This window comes from Pagrus pagrus (genome assembly GCF_965226575.1).
Source record: "Pagrus pagrus genome assembly, chromosome: 7".
NCBI classification, from domain to species: domain Eukaryota; kingdom Metazoa; phylum Chordata; class Actinopteri; order Spariformes; family Sparidae; genus Pagrus; species Pagrus pagrus.
Window position 1 is genome coordinate 30873307 of NC_140191.1, and position 14832 is coordinate 30888138.

General features: G+C 41.9%; 2 long non-coding RNA genes across 2 annotated transcripts; one reads left to right on the plus strand and one right to left on the minus strand.

The window, feature by feature from the left end:
* Positions 1-454: 454 nt before the first annotated feature.
* Positions 455-3923, minus strand: LOC311259534. Its single transcript, XR_014622914.1, has 6 exons — positions 3616-3923; positions 1243-1309; positions 1037-1114; positions 887-953; positions 659-705; positions 455-562 (listed from the first exon to the last, which is right to left on the minus strand). It is a non-coding gene; the product is annotated as an uncharacterized lncRNA (long non-coding RNA).
* Positions 3924-13109: 9186 nt separating this feature from the next.
* On the plus strand, positions 13110-14495 carry LOC311259731. The gene is made up of 3 exons (XR_014622938.1): positions 13110-13171; positions 13526-13649; positions 14223-14495. It is a non-coding gene; the product is annotated as an uncharacterized lncRNA (long non-coding RNA).
* Positions 14496-14832: the final 337 nt, after the last annotated feature.

Sequence of the window (14832 nt, forward strand, 5' to 3'; positions counted from 1 at the left end):
CAAGGTCTGTAGACACTCCAGAGGTGTGGTGGCCACATCGTCCACCCAGTCACCGTTATCAGTACACCAGGGTAGTGGGGATTGAAATTCAGGAGGTATAACCAATGACACTGCTAGTGGTTCACATTCAAATGACATAACTGTGTTTTACATCACCTGGGGGTGAAGAGACAACCATATACGCTGTGCTTGGTACTGTCTCCTCTTCACTCGTAGTTGTAGTTAACCCCACGATTGTCCAAAGCTTCATTCTGTTCATTTTGCAGAGTATGCTCTGTCTCATCCTCTTCTCTGGGGGGAAGGGGTTGTAACTCCGGATGAAGGGTTACTGGCTGTAACACCTCATTCACCAACCTGAGATAAGATGATAAAGTTAGAAAGTAAAATAAAAAAATAAAGAACATCCTGATAATACATACAACAGAAATATTTGTTACATACCTTGTATCAGGGACAGTTTGTATGGGCGTCTGCCTCTTGCGCTTTTTGGGCAATGCCGCCTTGGTCCTAATGGCTTTAGGAAGACCTATTCTGCCGGATTTCTTGTTTGAGGCTTGGAGATCTATAAAAAGACACAAAATAGTTAACTCGCATGGTTATAATTAACAGATATTGCTGACTACTAGCCAGGTAAATAGAATAAATAAATAAGTTTTACCAACTGCGTCTTCTTGGTCCACCTCTATCGCTCTCAACACCTTTTCACTGTGGGAAGATGATACATTCTGTGACTGTTCTGGCGTAAACAAAAAGAGCCACACACACGGTCTTATAATCACGTGTGTTAATAAAAAATCTAACAATAAATGCATAAATAAAAGTTGTATACACATCGATATATTCAAACAAACAAAATACAAAACTAAATAAAATTTTCACTGCATACCACTTTGCCCTGCGGGCTTTAAGAGATAGTCTATCAACTCTAGGTTGTCGCGTTTGTTCTTGGAAATCTATACAAACACACAAAATAGTTAGTATGGTTATAATTAACCAATATTGATGACTACTAGTCGAGTAAATAAATAAGTTTTACCGCCTGCGTCCTCTCGGTCCTTCACTATCACGCTCCACGCCTTTTCACTGAGAGATGATGATACATTTTGTGACGGTTCTGGCGTAAAGACCAGAGCGCCACACACACACCACACACGTTAATAAAAACATAAATAAAGTAGTATGTATCTCAATATATTCAAACACAAGCAAGATACAAAACCAAATAAAAAAATCACTACATACCACTCTGGCCAGGGGGCTTTAAGAGTTAGGCTGTTAAGTCTGGGTTGTTGCGTTTCTTCTTGGAAATCTAAAAAATAAAATAAAAAAAAAACACCAGTTTAGTGATTGCGAAACATCCCTATACTGTTGAGGAGTTTTTATACCACCAGTGGACTAGCCTGAAGAAAAAAAGAAGATAGATACTCCTGATTTTATACATTGATACAAGCACTTCTGTAAAAAGTAAAAATAAAAAAAAAATAAAAACACCAACCTTTGTAACCAGCCTCAGTGTTTGGATTAACATCCAACACATCAAGACCCCAAAGGCTACCTATTACGTAAAACCTTTAAAAACAGGATACATACAATGTTTACTATGCCATCACCATATTAATAACACTAGATAAACAATTCTATTAGGAACAAGATAATAACAAAGAAAATAAATTAATAAAACTCAGCATTCAGAAGACCCATCGTATCAACGCACCACAGAAAAAAAAAATTCTCTTTCCAGAGGGCAAAGGCCTGTCAAGAGCGGCAAAAGCAAGAGATAGACTGGTACTCTACAGCTAGCTTATATACACTCTCACATAATCACACCTCCACCGGGGGGCTGTATCAGACTATAGACGTAACCCTAAATTGTAGTGATGGAAAAGGAGTTTTGAGAGATTTAAAATCTAACCATTACTCTTTAACGCGTAGCTATATTCAGTATATGTTGAATAAAACAATAGGAAAAGAAAACAAGCGTATATTAAAAAAGCTTTGCAACAAGACCACTCATCGTTAGCATCTAATAATAATAATAATAACATATTTGAACTCTCAGGTCTTCACACCTAGACACAAGCTGAATAGTAACAGGGAGCCATATGTGGAAAATATATTTAACCGCCATTCTTTAACTCAACAGTAAAAGTGTCCCATGTCTGATAAAACAAATCACCAAAAGAATATAAACAAGTTTTTACACAATTATCACTCAGACACAAAACTTTTTTCTAAAACCCCTAACTACATACACAGCTAGCACATTTGCCTAATGAGAACACCCCTGATTCCTTCACTACTGGTTTGATGTTGAGTTCTTTGACCACCTCCAGTGGTGGGACATTTGAATAGTATTCGGGCTGGATGTGACAAGTTACTAAGAAACGCGTGTATGTATGTATGTATGTTACTAAGAAACGCGTGTATGTATGTATGTATGTAACTAAGAAACGCGTGTATGTATGTATGTATGTAACTAAGAAACGCGTGTATGTATGTATATATATATATATATATATATATATATATATATATAGTGCTTAGGTGGTCATAGCTGCGAAAAACTGTTTTAGCATGTAAATAGGGATTTTGGGGAGACGACTCATGCTGGTGGAGACACTTGAATAGTATTCAGGCTGGATGTAGCTAGTTACTATAAAACACCAGCGACAGACAGACAGACTCAAACAACATGTGCGGCTTATGTCGTATAACACCAAAGAAACTCTAAAACCTCATTATAAATACAACAAGAGGTACCTCATTTGCAGACAGAGTGGTTGAAAAGTGTTTTAGCATGTAAATAGTGATTTTGGGTGAGACTTTTCAGGTTAACAACGCGTAAAACACAGAGACTGCTTTCCCACAACTACAACCATAGGGTAACACACTATGATCCAGTAGAAATATCTGAAGGTACATGTAACCCCGCCAATTGCCTGTTTTTGACCCCAGGGGTGGAGATAGATGGATAGATAACCAATATTCTTCAACTCAAACATCATATGAGACCTATGTCAGATAAAACCAAAGACACACACATGTTGTACCTTATTTGCAGACAGAGTGGCTGCCTGAAGTCTTTTAGCATGTAAATAGTGGTTTTGGTGAGACGTTTCAGGTTAACAACAATGTGTAAAACACAGAGGCTGCTTTCCCACGACAACTGTCACAGACTAACACACTATACCCACCTTAGAGACATCTGAAGGTGTAAGTAACCCACCATATGGCTAACTAATACACATCAGAAAGGCCTTCGAAAGGTGTTCACACACACACACACACACGAGAATGCTATGGGTCATAAACACACATTTTTTCTAATGCACATGCATTTTTCTCACACGCACGCTCATATTTCACATGTACACGCAAAGGGGCATCCTTACTACTCTCACCCACATCAATGTCATGTTTGAACCAATCAGCGCAGGACGGCACGTCACCAAACAAAACCGGGTATTTCAAAATCAGCTCCTCAAATTCCAGAGCTTGTGCTTCTGGCAAATGGCCAACCAACCCTTTAAGATTTTTCAAGGTCTCTGAATTTTTCATCCAGCCCGACAACACCCCCTCATCAGGCTCAAGAACATCATCCAGACAGACACTCACCTGAAACCACTCCCACTGTACCAACTACCAAGGCAGGACTCACTGCCACTGACCCCTGCTGGTCAGCACCGGATGCACTGGAAGAGTGAGCATAGTAGGGTTTAAGCAGATACACATGAAACAGTTTAACTGACTTCCTCCAACCAGGAGTTGAAATTAAATAGTTTTGGTCTGAAACACATTTAACCACTGTATAAGGACCCATAAACTTTGCCTGGAAGGGTGAACTCACCAATGGACACAGACTCGATCGCCTTCACTAAACTCACGCAGCTCAGTTCTGCGATTGTACCTCTTCTTCATTTTAACCTGTGATGTAGCCAACATTTGCTTTGCCAGCTCCCCAGCGGTGTATAGCCTATGCCTAAACCCATTGACATAGTCAATTAAGGTAGTGGGTGGATCTGGAGCATGCAAAAGTCACTTAAGTGTTTGATGAAAGAGCTCCAGAGTGCCTCAACTCCGAGCGTGATAAGCTGAAGACTGGTTATGTCTAATTCCCAGGAGCTTTAACACTTGGCCCAACAACACTTTGGATCACTCTAGGGATGCCAAAACCAGAAACAAACTGTCAGGGCCCTAACCACAGCTCTTGCTGTAATGGTACACAAAGGATAAGCTGCTGGGTACCTGGTGCTCTGACACATAACAGACAGCAAATACTTACAACCAGACCTGGCCTTGGTCAGCGGCCCCACACAATCAATGAGCAAGTACTCAAATGGCTGACTGATAGCTGGAATCGGCTGCAGTGGAGCTGGTTTAATGACTTGATTTGGCTTCCTGGTTAGCTGACAAGTACTACAGTTTTTAAATGCGAGAAGAAATATCCTTTTTAAGTCGTGGCCAGAAGAAATGACGCAAAATCCTGTCATGGGTTTTATGGACACCCAGATGCCCTGACCCATCATGGGCCAACTTTAACACATAACCACAAAATTTGGATGGAACTACCACTTGAAAGATGGGATCCCCAAAAAAATCCTCCCCATATAGCACCCACTTTCTCATTAAGATACCATCCTGGAGAAAGTAACCACTGGCAACACTTTTCACCTCACGGGGTGTCAGCACAGACCCAAACAGCTCATCCAAAGATCGGTCAGCTCTCTGTTCCCTCTGCAGTTCACTGTGGGATACATACAAAGGAGAATCAGGCAAACATGGCAAAACAGTATCACTCTTCCCATCTGCTAAACATGGCAAAACAGTGTCAATCTCCCCATCTGTCCCCTTGGACTCAGCACGACTCATTGCCCGCGTAACTACACATGCAGGAAAAACTTGAGGAAAGCGCACTGCACTTTCATCAGGATGTTCTGTCCCTGCAGGAGAGAGAGAGACTACTGGAAGGCGCTCTGCACCTTCTGGCGGTTCTCCCCCAAAAGGAGAGAGAGAGAGACTCCTGGAGGTGGTGAACACTTAGCCCAAACACGACCGCTTGCCAGATCGTTGCCCAGAATTATATCAACCCCCTCTATTGACAACGCTGGCCTCACACCCATCGGAACCTCACGCGGCACCAATTCACAGTCCAAGTTCATCTTATGCACTGGGACAAGCATTACATCCAAGCCCATTCCTCGCATAAGGATTCTGTCTCGAGGAAAGACAAAACGGATTCCAAAACATATGAATCAAAAGCACCTGTATCTCTCAAAATCTTAACAGGCACTTGAGTGTCACTACCAACCTGTGATACAAACCCATCTGAGATAAAAGGCAGATAGGACTCATCAATGGCACCAGTCATGCCAGATTCCCCCACACACGTTGCCACGCCCCCAGGGCCTGAAACACTCCCAGCCAGGGCAGTAGGTTTTACACGTCCGCCTCCAGCATGCGGCTTCTTAGCTTTTAGCATTGGGCAGTCCGATGGCCTGCCTCACGGCAACAGTTACACACGTCCTCTCCCTTCCGAGGTGCTGCCCGGAACCCCTTACCTGAGGAAACGCCAAAACTAACAGGTGATCTACCACCCTCCTTTCGCCCAACAGGCTCCCTTCCAGGCTCACCAGGCCAGCCCTTATGAACGAGCACATACTCGCATCAGCCAGCCCTGCAGCCCCAGCAGCAGTTGTAACCTTACGCTCATTAAGATATGTGGCAACCCGACTGGGCAGAGTGTCTTTAAATTGCTCCAGGATGACCAAATTGCACAAACCCTCAAAGTTATCAACACTTGAGGCTACACACCAACAATTGAAATGATTAGTCAGCTCCCTACAAACTCCATATGTGACTGATTAGCCCTCTTTTTCCCATGTCCTAAAATGCCTGCGATACGCCTCTGGGACCAACTCATACACCTTCAGTACAACAGCCTTGACTGATGCAGCATGTAACAACAGCAGTTATTTTTGCTGCTCAAAAGTTAAATTACCTAATGGAACCCTAAACGACTGTGCTGCCTATGGCTCACCAAACTCCTTGTTTAACCACCAGCACCCTTTTACCAATCAACTGCATCTTTACCAGAGCCTTCACATTACCTTTACATTTATCACTAAGACCACTCAAATCAACGTCATACTTCTCAGCAACCTTCAATAGTTGGTCTTTAGTACAACCGTCCAAAAACTCCTCACACGGCAAAGCAACAAAATCCTCTATACCTGCCATAGTGCGCTACAACTACACCAGGCCCAGAAGACAAAACAATGCAACTGGCAGTAGAAAACAAAAAGAACCACCAAACAGTGATACCAAGGTCATCCAATGTAACAAAAAGACATTACAAATGTACCCCACACTAATGTGAAGTCCCCCTCTAACTAAACTGCCTATCCAGAAACTAATCTACCTCACTATGCCTAGTCTTCATGCAGATTAGCGGTGGGTTATTTAAACACTCAAACCAGCAACCCAGTTAAGCCCCCAGCATGCTGGTTACCCACCTACTGGCTGTGGATGTGTCCCCGAGACCACACAAAAATAACAAACTAAGAAAAAAAACAAAAAACAACAGTGAGCCCAAATGGACCACATTGCTCGGCCTAACCAGGGAAACTCCACAAAAGTCAAAACTTATTACACTAGAAGACCATGCAATCACAGCTGACAGTTCACACCTGCCCACTCAGGCCAACACATGAGGCTGCCAGACAAAAAGATTCCCTAAACTGAAACAACAATCAAGCCAGACCCAACAACCAATTCAGCTATCTCAAAAATGCATCTCCCAAACACAACCCTACATCAGAGGACCATAACACACCGGCCTCCAACAAAGCAAAGTACATCCCGGACGAGCCCCCACTTGTCACAAACCGGGCCACAAGGCCATGACAAAGGAGGGAGATGCACACAGGAGACAATTAACTAAGTATTTATTGAAGGAAAAGTAACCTAAAAAAGTAACCTAAACTAATCATGGCATGTGTAGTCAGTGGAACAGTGGTGTAGGTGAATGCATGAGTGGAAAAGTGTGTGTGTAATGTTGTAAGAAGGAGTACAGAAACCCAAATGCCAAACAAGGTGTCTCTGGGAGGAGAGCACACCTACTGAGCTCCAGGAGAGAGTTACAAGCACCCAGACTCTCAGAGCCCAGGTGGTGCCAATGCTGCTGACGACCCTGCTGATGTCAGAAGAGGGAGAGAGAACAGGGAGGGTCGTCACACAAGCCAAGATTATAGAGTTGATCCAACTTCCAAAATATCCTAGAAATAATGTAGGATTTATGCCCAGTACTGACAATCAAGCCAGCCCAAAGCACTAGTTTTACTCATGAAGTCCTCTAACCAAAATACTGAATATATCTCAGCTCCTATATATCAGAACTCCTTCCCCCCACTAAATCCCACTAATGTCTCAAGGGGGACATCTTTTCTCTCTGTCTCCAGCACTTTAAACAAGCCGGGCCAGGATAGATCTGACAAAGGTTTCAAATATTTGAACAAGTCAAGAAAGTTTTAATCAAACATTAACCAGGCACTCTGTAAAATGACATCACCAGCGATGCAACATAAGTCAAAAGTCCCTTTGTCAGTTTGTTTGACATTTTGACACACACTAAAACACACACACACACACACACACACACACACACACACACACACACACACACATTGGACTGGTAGCCATCTCTCTGGTTGTTTATGTCACCGTGGTTTATGGGGGACAGCTGAGCTCTATACCAGAAGACTGGTGACATCGTTTACATGACACTCATGCTACCGGTGGTGTATATAATTATAATTACACAAATTAATTATTATTTATTATTGATTAATTTCTGTACACAAAGAAATGATCATGTAAATGTTTTTATGAGTCTCACTTTAAGACTTAAATGGGAATAAAAACAGATATTTATTTCTATTGATACAACTAGTTGTGTTAAGTTGTGTTAAGTTGAGAAGTTGTGTTAGTTGTGACTCTAATAGTCACTTGCACTTTGTAGTTGAATAAAAATGAACCATTGCACTTCTAATAACATGGCCTGCAGCAAACACAACCTTTGTAAATGTTTTTTATTTCTTGTTTTATTGACATGCAAGGCGATGGACATAATATATAGATAAAAATATAGATATTATTGTGAAAGTCCTCCTCAGAAATGTCTGACTAGATACTTTTTTTTACATATTTGTGCTTGTCAGAATCACGAGTGTTTACTGCCCTTCTGTGGTCACAGTGAGGAACTACACTATGCTACTGCTACTGCTTTATGAAGCACTTAACCAGGATTAAACATTACAGGACTGCAATAAGGCGAATACAACCATACAGTAAAAACAACAACAACAACAACAACAACAACAACACTAATAATAAAACAATTAAGACACGTTGGGGGTAAAACAGGATAGGATTAATAAAAAGCTACATTAAAAAAAATACATTTTGAGAAATGATTTAAAATGATGAGATGAAGATGTCACTGATTCTGTAAAGCTCAGATGGGGACAAAACATCAGTATAAGCTATATCAGTGTGCATGTAAATCTTAATATAAATACTGAGAGTAACATTGGGCTATTATCAAAAGACAATAAGATGAACATTCAGGTCAAAGTCAAAGATTTGCTTTTATATCAGCGTGATTGTGATTCATCATACAACCAAGTTATTATCATAAAAGGTTCAAAATAAATCTTTTCTTTTGACATGTATTATTTCTCTGTGTCCCTTCAGATGCGAGCAGGCTTCTCTCGCCTTCAGGCTCTGGTTCGTTGCAGGAAGTTGTGTGCATCGTATCATGTGGCCCGTCAGTGAATCACGTGCTTCCAGGGTCGCTGTCGGGGCTACTTGGTGCGCCGAGGGTTCCGGCACCGACTGTGGGCCGTCATCACCATCCAGGCCTACACCAGAGGAATGATCGCTCGCAGGCTGTACAAGAGGCTGAAGGGAGAGTTAGAGACACATATATACACACAAAGTACTGTACTTATGTACAATTTTGAGGTACTTGTAATTTATTTGAATTTTTATTTTTATTTTCAGCTGCTTTTTATTCTTTAATTCTAATTTTGAACTGAGATGTTTTCAAGAACAAACCTTTTGGTTGAGCCTGAGTTGTTTTTGGTAACCAGTGGACTCCTGTCTCTTCCTTTCAGTACCGCAGGCAGCCGAGAAGATGCGTCTGGCTGAAGAGGCCAAACTAAGGAATCAGATGTCTGCAAAGAGAGTGAAGGCCGAGGCTGAACGCAAACACCAGGTGGGAGTTCAACAAAGAATTCTGACGTTTTCAAAACTCAGTTTATTCTTAATATTAAAACAAACTGTAATGTCTTATTCAAGTTGAAATGATCTAGAATTTCTTTTATTTAATTTGTTTTGTGCTTTTGTTTCCTATCTTTTTTTCTTATCCATCTATACTGTATAGATCAATATTTATTTATAAATATATTTATTTATACATTTATAAATATATATGTATTTATAAATGTATCAATATATTTTATATTTCTCAAATACACCTACAGTTATGAGAAATATACTTTTCACTCCTCCAACCAGTGACTCCAATACAGTGATTGTTATCCCTCCTCCTGTTCTGCCGCTGAGGGAACCAGGTGGCACATAACATAAACTACATTAATCGCAAACTATTATTATTATTGTTTCAAAACCAGTGTGATATTTAGATTTTCTAGGAGCGTCTTGCCTAGCTGGCTAAAGAGGACGTTGAGCGGGAGAAGCAGGAGAAGGAGGAGGTCCGCAGGAAGAAGGAGATGGTGGAGCAGATGGAGAAGGCCCGTCTGGACATGGTGGACAAGATGTTTGGCTTCCTGGGGACGACAGGCTCTTTGTCAGACCAGGAGGGACAAGCCCCCGCGGGCTTTGAGGTGAGCTTAACAAAAAAAGGTTTTCCTGTCACTGTATGAGATGAAATCAACTTTTTTTCTCTTGAATGATGGAGCCACAAATTACTCTAAACCAACTTGACACTTTTGGTTGCTCTCGGTCTACAGCTTGAGGGGTTTATTTTTGTTCTGTTTTTATTTTTTCACAAAATGCAGTACAATTTTGATATAATGTGAATGTGAAAAAGGGCTGTTAAGAGACATTCTTTTATTTAGTGTACGCAGTTGTTGTGATGTGAGATGTGATTGTCCTGCTGTTTACTGAGGTGCAGTATTTTGTTTTCACCACAGTGAGTTGCAAGGCTACAGGCCGGAAACTCATGCTGTGTCATCACATTTTGTTTAGGCCACGCCCAGGCTTGTTTTTCTGTCTGTGGGGTTCGGAGTTCATTCTCCCATGACTGAAGAAAATGTGAGGTCGTGTTAGTCTCAAATAAATTTGGCAAAAAGGGCTAAAGAGTATTACTGCCTCCGTCGGGTTATTCCCCGAGTTCAGCGCTAGTGAAGCCACGAAGCTCACCAAGGGCAAATAAAAGTAACTCGATGCGGTGAGTAACAGAGTCACAGAGGCGTTATGTAGGCCTGATGCAGGGGTCTGACGAGAAGGAGAAAAAAAGAAATGTCATTTATAAGAAAGTGATGCAGTCTGAAGGTTTTCCACCCGACATCAGTGACCGAAGTCTGTCTCCTCTGCAGGACCTGGAGCGGACCCATCAGGAGCTGGAGGGGGAGGATCTGGATGAGGCTCTTCCTCTGCCTGAGGACGATGAAGAGGAGGATTTATCGGAATACAAGTTTGCCAAGTTTGCTGCCACCTACTTCCAGGGCACCACCACTCACACCTACGTCCGACGGCCTCTCAAACAGCCTCTGCTGTTCCACGACGACGAGGGAGACCAGCTGGTAGGCCACCTTTGACATCTGACCCCTGTTTGACAAGTTGTTTTTCTGAAGGATGCTCATGTCTGGCTGCCAAGAACCAAAACTAATTTGGTTTAAAAATATTTTGAGAAAGTCTTAAAAAGCATTCAGTTTAAGTGTCTGCTACCTGTAGACGCCCTGATAGATATTTCTTCTGTGCTCCGGTCAAGGCTGCTCTGGCGGTGTGGATCATAGTGCTGAGGTTCACGGGAGATTTGCCAGAGCCTAAGTACGATACAGCCATCATTTATTTTTATGATCTTTTCACTTTAAATACACAGCAGGAAGAAGTCTTAGTCTGAATTTCACGAAGAGGTCACAAAATTCATATAATTCCACGGTTTGTTGTTTTGTCTACATTCATAGACAGCAGGATGGGTTTAAGGAGTGTTTGTTTTTCTGTGAGAGAGATGTTTAAATTTGCCTACAACCTGATAATACAGTACATATGAATTGTCACTTGTTAGTAAAGTACTTTATAGTTTTGTTTTGTTGTTTACTTCTTGAAAATGTGAAACTTAAATCTGTTTTGTTTGCCTTCAGCACTGAGAGACTTCAGCAGCAGCAGGCCACCGGGTTACGCTCCGTACTGTGAAGAGAGACTGAGACGGACATTTGTCAACGGGACGAGAACACAACCTTCATCCTGGCTGGAGCTGCAGGTACACGCACATGCACGCTGACACACACACACACACACACACACACACACACACACACACACACACACACACACCTGATCTCAGGTTTCTTTGAGTTAAAATTGATGCACAACATTTTCAGTTGTTCTCACCTGAATGTTTCAGTTTTATAATCATCACAGTGTTCTTAGATTGATGAGAAATACACAAAAAGAAAGATACATTGAATTGATTTAAAATTAGTAGAGGTCAAATATGTTAAAAAAAAATATGGTGCAGAGGAACAGTTGATTTGACAGTGAGCAGAAGGCAGTGATGGTCTGGTAGTAACAAACTGTTGACAGGCCACTGCTGTAGTCTGGAGTCAAACTGTGAAATGATTTGAAAACTCGAGGAGGCACCTTCAAAAGTAGTTATACAGCTTAAAGTAGGAGACTTTTCAACCAACCTTTGGAAACCAACTGACTGACAGCCTGAAATTTATATCCAGGCCACCAAGAAGCCAATCATGCTGCCGGTGACGTTCATGGACGGCACAACCAAAAAACTTCTGACAGACTGAGCCACCACAGCCAAGGAGCTCTGCAGTGCATTGTCTGATAAAATCAACCTGCAGGATCGATTTGGCTTCTCACTCTATATCGCTCTGTTTGACAAGGTATGCACACAGTAGCATGTACCGCACACACGTTAGGACCATCATTGGCACTGTGTAGTTTTTTTCTTATTGTTACTTGACCTGGATGTCACTCTGAGGAATGATGTTTGTGCAGAGCTCATCTGCTGAGGGGCAAAGTTGCAGTCGTAGTAACAGAAGTAGCCAAATGTATCTCCCCCTGTAGGTCTCCTCTTTAGGCAGTGGGAACGATCATGTGATGGACGCTGTTTTGCAGTGCGAGCAGTGCGCGAAGGAGCAGGGAGCTCAGGAGAGGAACGCCCCCTGGCTGTTCTTCAGGAAGGAGATCTTCACACCGTGGCACTCCCCTGCTGACGACCAGGTCGCCACCAACCTCATCCACCAGCAAACCATCAGGGGTGTCAAGTTCGGAGAATGCCGCTGTGACAGGGTGTGTTTTTCTTTCTTTGGCTCTTTAGTTTAAAGGAATAGTTTGACATTTTGGGAATACTGAACTTCTATTTTTCCCCTTTTATTGGAAGAAGTATAACCACAGTCCAAAAACGCTTGCAGTATTTTTCTCTGTGTCCTCAGGATGACCTGGCAGAACTGGCCTCTCAGCAGACTACGGTTCAGAGATCCTCCTGGAGCGCCTGCTGAGCCTCATCCCCTCCTACATCCCTGACAGAGAGATCGGCACCTCCAGGATGGTGGAAAAATGGGCTCATTTCATCATGGCTGCACACAAAAAGGTGCTCATTCTTGGGACAAATCTTTTTTTAAAGTCCTACCAAATAATTTATGTAGAGGGGAGTTTTTAGCCAGGCTTTGAAAGTTGGTTGGTCAGTTGGTCCATTACTTTTGACCCTGATGGTATTTTAATAATCTGAACAGTTTATGATTAGCTTTGAATCATCAAATTGTTATTGTATTTGTATATTTATATCTGCAGGGCATCTACATCCAGAAGAAGTTTGTCACTCAGAAGGTGAAGGAGGAAGTGGTGGACTTCGCTCGCCACAAGTGGCCTCTTCTCTTCTCTCGTTTTTACGAAGCCTTCAAGTTCTCAGGTGAGCATCTACAACATCTTTAATACCTGAGCATGTGGTAAGAGGCACAGAACATGTACCAGTCAACATCCAATCATTCAAAACATTGGAGCTGATACAAGATGCATTTGGACACATAAAATGTTCTTTTGATGAATCACTTTCATTTACATTCAGTTTACATGACATCACATTTTCATCTTTGCTCACTGCGTCTGAGCCTTTCTTACCCCCAAGTGTGCACAAACTGCAAAAACAGATCTATAAAGGGTATTGAAACAGCAGTCATCAGGCGCCAGGTGTTTTTCTTTTTAAACTAAGAAAGGTGAATCATTTAGGTTTAACATTTTCCCTCCTTTGCGCCCTGCCTCTAAGGTCCCAGTCTGCCTAAAAGTGACCTGATCTGGATCAACTGGACAGGGGTTTATTTTGTGGACGAGCAGGAGCAGGTCCTCTTAGAGCTGTCCTTCCCAGAAATCACTGCAGTATCCAGCAGCAGGTGAGGCATACTATGAGCTGTTAGCACTGAACAGTTTAAGTCTAACACTGGTATCACTCCCTGTCCTTTATTTCATTCCTTAATCCACATTTCCATCCGCCCATTATTGCCTGTTTCCATTGCTATTGCTATTATTATTTTACTTTTACTGATCAACCAGCCTCTCTTAGCACATCCTCCCTTTTGTCTCTCTCTTTTATCTTGAAATTATCTCCCAAGAAAAACAACTATCATACAGTTATTTCAGCAAATGCCCAATAAGGTAATTTGACGAGTGTCAAAGCTCTTTACAGCTGTGTGAATTGAAACTCCATCTGTCTGGAGCAAAGAAGGAAGTGACTTGATGCTGATTAAGGTTAAAGGGCCTTCAACATCATGTTTAAAAAAAATGAAATAGTTATTTTGAGCCAAACTATGATCTTTTTCTAACCCTCAACTTTTGTAAGGTTTTGGTGTGGAAGGCACTTACACAAACAATGAGAAGGACGTCAAATAAAATGCTTTTGTTGAGAGAGCTGGCAATCCATATATTTACTGTAGTTGTCTAATTTAGAGGACTTGTTGGTCTTTCAGGGGAAGAAAGTTACAGAGTCAAAGTTTCACTCTGGCGACCATCAAAGGAGATGAGTACACCTTCAACTCAAACAATGCAGAGGACATTCGCGACCTGGTGGTGACCTTTCCAAGAGGCTGAGGAAGAGGTCGAAGTTTGTGGTAGCCCTGCAGGACAACCCCAACCCCAGTAAGTCCTGAAGGGTGATGAAACCATTTTTAAACCATTTTTTAATGTTTTTTGTTTCATTAAAATCCAAAAAATGTCTATGTTGAGGTTGAGACCACAGCAAAGTGGGAATGTGGGGGAAGGAACCTCTCCTGGTACTCTGTATCCATTGAGGCCCGTGTCTGGGCTCGCTGCTATTGTCAATATTAAAGAGGTAACACTACAAACGGAGTAATTTTGATCTTTTTCATTACTGAATAAACAAGCTGTTCTCAGAGGAAAACGAGATCCCCAGAACACTGGTCCAGCATCAATAACAAGTAAAACTGTATGGTATTGTGTTGTCCTTTTAAGGTCAGTTTGTTCAGTCAGACTGCACAGTCATCATTCATTCTGATTAAAAATGTCTTCCCCAAAACTACATACAGAAGTGCACCTTTAAGTCAAATGCACATAAGTAAC